Source organism: Rana temporaria, chromosome 5 (genome assembly GCF_905171775.1).
Source record: "Rana temporaria chromosome 5, aRanTem1.1, whole genome shotgun sequence".
Taxonomy (NCBI): domain Eukaryota; kingdom Metazoa; phylum Chordata; class Amphibia; order Anura; family Ranidae; genus Rana; species Rana temporaria.
In genome coordinates this window covers 26,740,983-26,749,004 of record NC_053493.1, presented here as the reverse complement: position 1 = coordinate 26,749,004, position 8,022 = coordinate 26,740,983, and the positions used below count along the sequence as shown (strand labels likewise).

The 8,022-nt window shown below is 49.1% G+C and overlaps 1 pseudogene; it reads left to right on the top strand.

Annotated features, from left to right (window-relative positions):
• Positions 1-2,221: 2,221 nt before the first annotated feature.
• Positions 2,222-2,304, top strand: LOC120942230 (annotated as a pseudogene).
• Positions 2,305-8,022: the final 5,718 nt, after the last annotated feature.

Below are 8,022 nucleotides of genomic sequence, written 5' to 3'. Positions count from 1 at the left end.
GTGCAAGCCAGGTACGGAGTTTCCGTACGGCAACTTTAGCGCAAGGCTGCCCTTTCTAATAGCAGGGGGCAGCCAATGCTAAAGTATAGCCGGCCTTCCCGCGCCGTGAAATTTGAATTTCACGGCGTTTGCGTAAGTGCTTCGTGAATGGCGCTGGACGCCATTCACGTTCACTTTGAAGCAAATGACGTCCTTGCGACATCATTTGCCGCAATGCACGTCGGGAAAGTTTCCCGACGGAGCATGCGCTGTACGCTCGGCGCGGGAGCGCGCCTAATTTAAATGATTCCCGCCCCCGGCGGGATCATTTAACTTGCGCGCGCTTACGCCGGGCAAATTTGCCGGCGCGCCCTCGCAGTTCACGGAGCTACTGCTCCGTGAATCGAGGGCAGCGCAAAATATTTGCGGGGGCGCAGGGCAAAATCGTTGCCCTGCTCCCCCGCAAATATCGTGCAAGCTATGCTGAATCTGGGCCACTGTATTTTAAAATATCCTAACTCGGTTTGCGAGTGTTGTCACGCAAAACAAGCAGGATTCAGGCCAAAGTGGTGTGCAGTACCGCATTTGGCCTGAGGTTGGGGGGGGGCGCTGATCGCTGCTGATCGGCGCCGTTCGGAAATGCACGGAAAGGCCCAAGGACAGTTAGGCTGACCTTGGCAAACCTCGGGAAGGGAGTCTCTCCAAGGTTTGCCAAGGTCAGCGGAACTGTCCTCGGGCCTTTCCGGCCATTTCCAAGGCTCTCCGGCACATGCGGTATTGCATGCTATTGAAGTCAATGCGGGACAAAATTTTTTAGTTTCCATTGACTTCAATGGGGAAACTCGCTTTGATATGCGAGTGCTTTGGATTACGAGCATTCTCCTGGAACGGATTATGCTCGTAATCCGAGGTTCCACTGTATTTTTGAAATTTATCTAACAAGCCCCTTTGTGATAGTATTAGACAGGTGACAGGTCTTCTTTTTGGAGACATCGGTGGTCTTTTTTAGACCTGGTATATCTCCCCTGCCCCCAGAAGATGGTGACATTGAGATAATTCTAGTTTTTTGAAACGTCGGAGACCTCACCAACCATTGATGTCACTAGGATGTGGTTGGCGCTGATGCATATCTGCTTTGTTTTTCTTCTTAATATCAAGATTATTGTAAATCTTCTCTGTTCTTCATGAACCTTTAACAATTATTGTGTAACTTGAACTGCCTCCAATTTTTAAATGCATTCATTTATTTGATGATAAACACAGGGCTAGCCAGCGCTTAGTTCAATTCCTATAACTGAAGAAGGTTGTACGAGGTCAGGAAGTTCTAGCCATGATAAAAATATATTCTGAAACCATAGGTGTGCGGAGCCTATGGCATTAGGGTGTGCCCCCCAAAGCTCAAACACACAGTATCGATCTCTCACTATGTTTAATCAGAAAGGAAAGGGGTCAGTAAATTACATATTTACCGGCCCCTTCCCCCATTCATCCTAAAACATCCCGCAGCCTCAGCCGCTGGGAGAGGAGGGAAGCCAGCAGTGGTGTGGGGCGGGAAGGGGGGGGGGCTAGGGCAGTAGGGGGAATCTATGCTGCACAGGGTGATTAGGTTGTGCCTGGGCACACGAGGCACACCCTGTGCGCACGCCTATGTCTGAAGCTGTCAGTTCTAAAAACGTATTTTACAATTTTTTTCGTATCCTTTAATTTGATGGATTACTTATTTTTAGGGACAGACCCAGTGCTTTAACTGGGCCGGAACGCAGCGGTACTCAGTACCGCCACTTCCAAAAATGGCCCTGGAGAGTACCAGCACCTCTCCGTGCGCCCAGTACGTGGGTTTCCCGTACCGGAACGCAGCCCCAGGCCAGGAATATGATGATACGGCCCGACGGACCTTTTAATCCGGCCCCCGGGCGGAGAGCTAGCTACAGCATTGTAGTGGCTGGCCGCTGGGCGAATTACATCGCGCACCGTCTCCTCCATAATAGTCATTGGCTGGGCCGGCCATCAGCTAGTGGAGGGGGGCGGGCCATGTGCAGAGTACGGCTTGAGCCGTACGTGCAGGCGCAGGCAGGGAGTTGACCTCACGTTAGATGAAGTCAACTCCTTTCCGCGCGCCTGTGAGGAGCGATCAGTGCGGCGTGGTGGATGTGAGCGGGTGACTGGCCCTCCTAGGACTCATGTCCTCCATGAGTTTGGAAAAGGCCAAAACACACCATGCAAGATTGGAGAACAATAATTGGTGGCTTCTTGGCCTTTTGGCTAAGATCAAGTGTAGTATCTGTTCTTATCAGTTGCCAGTAGGTGGTGCTATGCTAACCGTCCTGAGTACACAGCGAGGTGGAAAGGGACAGCGGTTGGCGGACGCTAAGCCTGCTGGCGTGGAGGAGGAGGCCTTCTGATTTGGACGGAGAGGCATGAGGTCGAAGCTGAGGGGCCGGGCCCCTGGTCTTTGGCCTGGATTTGGTGGTGCCTACCCCGGTCAGTTGTTCGGGAGAGAACACTTGCTCCTCCTTCCCCTTGGGGTGAGCAGTTAGTATTTTCCGAATGTGATTAGATGGGAGTGGGGGGAGTAGCCTGCTGAGGTGGGCTCCCCCTAATCTCTCAGAACTCCTACCTTCCTGGCTGGGAAGGGTGCTGCTGGTCCGGGCTGCGGGCCAGGGTCCGTTGAAAAGCCTGTGGAGATAGTGCCCCTGGAGTGGCAGTCCTTTGGTGCCATACCTTGCACAAGTGTTTTGAGAGGGACACTTACAAGTGTGGCACCTTGGTCACATCTCCACATACACTTTTTTACCACCTGCCTCTAGGGCCGAGCCTTTTGGCTAGGACCAGGGGAATTTTTGTTTTCTGGTCGGAGGGCAGGCCATCGTGTTGCACGATGGTCACTTTCCACTCACATCTCCCACCTTCCTTCTCCCCCACTTTCTTTTTTATTTTACCCCGTGTTGTCACGTTTCTGTCTTTTTTTGTTGGTGCACTTTGTGTACACTTTATGTGTGATTAGTAGGGTGCCGGTCCACGGGCCAGCCCTGAATGTCTTGAGAGTAGGTGGACATGGCCTTCTGGCTTAGTTCACCTGCTCTCATGGGGTCCCCTTTCGGGAAAGCCCCACCGAGGGGGGTTCTGTTTCGGCAGACCCTCCAAGGAAGTTGGGTCTGTGTCGGCTTCGGCTGCACGGACCACAGATTACCCCAGTCCCTGCCAGGAGCCTAACGCCCCGGGGGATCAGGGTTGGGCCCATTTCGGAGGGCCACTTGACGTTTGCACCCGTCACAGTTTTTTGTGTATCACTCTTTATGTGTGTGCACATTTTTTCTGCACCGGGTGGAGTTTTTGTGTTGTGTTTCGCACGCCACAGGCTTTTCAATAAAAAAAATATGGTGGCTTCTACACACCTTGGGCCGGATTCAGATAGATTTGTCTATCTATCTGCTGGCGTAACGTATCTGCGATACGCTACGCCGACGTAAATTAGGGCGCAAGTTCTGTATTCAGAAAGGACTTGCGCCCTATGTTACGGCGGCGTACCGTATGTCGTCCGACGTAAGCCCGCCTAATTCAAATGTGTTTGATGTGGACGTGTTTTATTCAAATTCACTTTGACCCCACGTATTTGGGGTCCCAGTGCGCATGCTTGAAATTACGCCGCAAAGCCTCATTGGTTTCGACGTGAACGTAACTTACGCAAACCCCTTTTCGTGAACGACTTACGCAAACAACGTAAAATTTTCAAAACTCGGCGCGGGAACGACGTCCATACTTAACATTAGCTACGCCTCATATAGCAGGGGTAACTTTACGCCGGAAAAAGCCTAACGTAAACGACATAAAAAAATGCGCCGGCCGGACGTACGTTTCTGAATCGGCGTAAATACCTAATTAGCATATTCCTTGCGTAACTATACGGAAGCGCCACCTAGCGGCCAGCGTAAATATGCAGCCTAAGATACGACGGTGTAAGACACTTACACTGGTCGGATCTTAGGGAAATCTATGCGTAACTGATTCTCTGAATCAGTCGCATAGATACGACGGCCCGCACTCAGAGATACGCCGTCGTATCTTGTATTTTAACCTGGCCCCTTCTGTTTAAAGTGCATCTCTATTCAATAAAAAAAAAAGAGACCTGTAGTGCTTTTTTTTTTTTAAACCCCCATTTTTACATAACCTAAATCTATGAATCTTCTGGCCATTAGGCTAACAAAGGCCAAGACTGACCATGACGGATAGGAAGCCTGTAGGTGGGGTGCAGCACGGTGCGGAGGAATAACACATTCAGTCACAGTGCAGTGAAAGAACTTGAAATAATGCAGAGACACAGAAATAACCCAGTGGGAAGGCAGACCAACCGGGAACAGTTACAGTTCCAGCAAAGTGTAGAGACCAGATTGTAGCCGTCTGTCAGCGCGTGTGGATAGGGGGAAGAATGCGGCCTGGCCAACAGGCAGGTGTCCAATCCCTGCACTTTCCCTCCTTGTGAGGAACTTTTCCCTACGGCTAGTGCTGTCCCTAACAGGCAGGGTACCTGTTCCTACTCTACTAACTTGCAAATGTACGCCTGTCAGGAACCATTAATCAGACTGAGACAGAAATGCAGTAAAAATCACACCTTTTAATATAATGGTAAAAATGGTCAAAACATAAGCCATAGATCGGTAACCAAAGAGGGTAGTCAGACAGGCCAGTAAACAGGAAACCAGAGATCAGCGTAGTCGAAGAACAGGATCAGGCACCGCGAGGGACGTCAGCCGGGCAAATTCTTTCACAGGAACACAGCAGAGAATGTCCAGATATATTGACCAAGGCGAAGGCAGGACAGGAATGAACAAGGTAGTTTAAATAGCCTGAAGGGTCTGGCTGTAGGTGCAACTGACAAGCAGATAATAATAACCAGGTGAGCCACTAAGGGATCAACGATTACTGATAATTATCCGGCAGCTGACATCCTGAGCACAGAGAAGGGAGTTGCTAAGAGCCCAGCCCTTACAGCGCCAAACCTGGGAGACTGGGGTTTTATATAGGCTCTGCCTGACCCTAGATGGCTGCCAGAGTCACATGAGGTGGCAGTATACAATTGGTGGCACACAACCCAGTGACCCAGCAGCAACAGCAGCAACCCAGTGACCCTGCAAACCATAAGTTGCTCTTGACTTCCTCTCCAACTGCAGTGCTGCTGCAGAGAGTGCCACCTACAGTGGACAAAGTAGACTGTATCTACTCGCCTCTTGTTTAACCACTTGCTTACTGTGCACATATACCCCCCTCCTGCCCAGGTGAAATTTCAGCTTCCGGCACTGCGTCGCTTTAACTAACAATTGCGCGGTCGTGCGACGTGGCTCCCAAACAAAATTGACGTCCTTTTTTTCCCCACAAATAGAGCTTTCTTTTGGTGGTATTTGATCGCCTGTGCGGTTTTTATTTTTTGCGCTATAAACAAAAAAGAGCGACAATTTTGAAAAAAATACAATATTTTTTACTTGTTGCTATAATAAATATAATAAATATTTAAAAAAAAAAAACACATTTTTTTTTCTCAGTTTAGGCCTATACGTATTCTACATATTTTTGGTAAAAAATAAAAAATAAATCGCAATAAGCGACTGGTTTGCGCAAAAGTTATAGCGCCTACAAAATAGGGGACAGAATTATTATTTTTTATTATTTATTTTTTTTACTAGAAATGGCGGCGATCTGCGATTTTTATTGGGACTGCGACATTATGGCGGACACATCGGACACTTTTGACACATTTTTGGCGCCATTCACATTTATACTGCGATCAGTGCTATAAATATGCACTAATTACAGTATAAATGTGACTGGCATTGAAGGGGTTAACACTAGGGGGTGAGGAAGGGGTTAAATGTATCCCTGCATTGTGTTCTAACTGTAGGTGGAGGGGGGGGTGACTGGGGGGGGTGACCGATCTATGTCCCTATGTACAAGGGACACAGATCGGTCTCCTCTCCAGAGACAGCACCGCTGTCTCTATGTAAAACGGCAATGAGAGATGATCTCATATGTTTACATATGAGATCATCTCTCATTGGCCGCACAGATCGCATCGCAAACGGCCACTCTGATTGGCCGTTCGCGGCGATCTGTAATTGGCTGTGTCCAAGGGACACAGCCAACAGAGTTTCCCCGCTGCGCGCTCTGGAGCGCGCGCGGGGAACGCCCAAAGGGGCGGACGTCAATTGACGTCCTGTTGGATTTTGGGATCCGCACTGTAGCCGTCATTTGACTAAAGCGCGGATCCCAGAAGGTTAAAGCATATCTCCATTAAATAAATAAAAAAACACCTGTGGAATTTTTTCTTTTTAGCCTCCCCCCATCCATACATACTCTAAATTTAGGAATCTTCTGCGTAATCCTCCTGACATGTTTTCCTCTTCTTATCCCTAAGGTGGCAATGGACAGTCATCAATACTCCAGATAGCAGTACTGAATTTATAATTTCTCATCGGTATTATACTGTGATACCAGGCCGACCTGGTGACACAATCCTAGGGGGTATCTCAATTTACAAGAAATGGGTTGTATGACACTGGCCATAATTCAACCTAAAATGTTTTTACAAAATTTATTTTTTTGTCAATTAACCACATCCCACCAGGCCACTGTACATATACGGCCGGGTGGGCACTCTCTCATTCTAAGTGGACATACAGGAAGGTCCCTCAGAAGGAGGGGGATCGTGCGCGCGCATCCCCGTGCAGCAGCGCGATCCCAATGCGCTCGTGTCACTCGGACACAACGCATCTCAAATCGGTAGGAGGGCTCTGTCATTGGTCCTCCTGATCACATGACAGCCGTGTCCAATCACAGCCGTAGTTCTCAGATTGTGCCTCGCTATTGCGGGGCGGCTTTACAGTATGCTGATGGTCCGGTTTTGTCTGTGTTGCAGGGCGGGTCTGCTGTGTTGAACGACCGGATTTGCCTGTGTGAAAGGGCGGGTTGCAACACAGACAAAACTAGCCCTTCAACACAGCCACAAGCCGCCCTCCAGCAGCAGTGATGCACAATCTGAGAACTGGGGTCTCCCCCGCTGTTTGTACAGGTTTAAATTGTGCCTGTGAAATGGTATCTCCCATAGAGAGATACCTCCTACAATGTACGCATGCGCCATGGTTATGTCAGCCCAGCTGATCGGCAAATCAGCTGTTATGCTATTCCATATGGCGCATGCGCAGTACATCCCGGGCACATCCCGATAGCGGGCACTTCTCGACAGAACACCGGGACAAGATCATCCAGCACACGGGGCAAAAATGCAAAACTGTGCCCCCTCCCCCCCCATTCATGGTGTGCAAGCTTACAGGATCCTACACCCAGCAGTCACTCACTTATTAAAATTACTGCCACACTGGGCCAGATTCAGATAGGAGATACGACGGCGTATCTCCTGATACGAAACAAAAAAGCCGCGCCAAAATGCAAGCGGTTGGCTATAGCCCAGCCACGGCCTTTGGCTCCCCAGGGATGGTGGATGGAGCAATAGCGTCCCAAATAACCGATAAGGCCACTCCGAGGATCATAAAAGTATAATTGGAAAGAAAGACGCATATAGCGTAATTCCGCAAAATAACAATTTAATTTAAAAAGGTAATGTACTTACAAACAATGGGCCATATTCTCATAGAAGTTACAATGGAGTATCTCAGGATACTCCATCGTATCTATTTTTTGGCCCGTGTATCTATGCGACTGATTCTTAGAATCATTTTCGCATAGATACACTTAAGATCCGCCATCTGTAAGTCACTTACACTGGCGGATCTTAAACGTAATGACGCCGGCCGCCGCTAGATGGCATTTACGTGAAGGACTCATTTGCGTATGCAAATGATCCTTCTACGCCGATTCCCGAACGAGTTTGCGTCGCGTAACCGTCGCTAACGTCGTTTGCGTAAGCGGAAACTTACTCCTGCTATATGAGGAGTACGTTTCCGCAAGTCCCACGTAGGCCATGTTACGGATGGCGTCGGGTCCGCGTCGTGTTTTTTCGTCGGGTACGTCGTTTCCGTAAGTCGTTCTTGAATA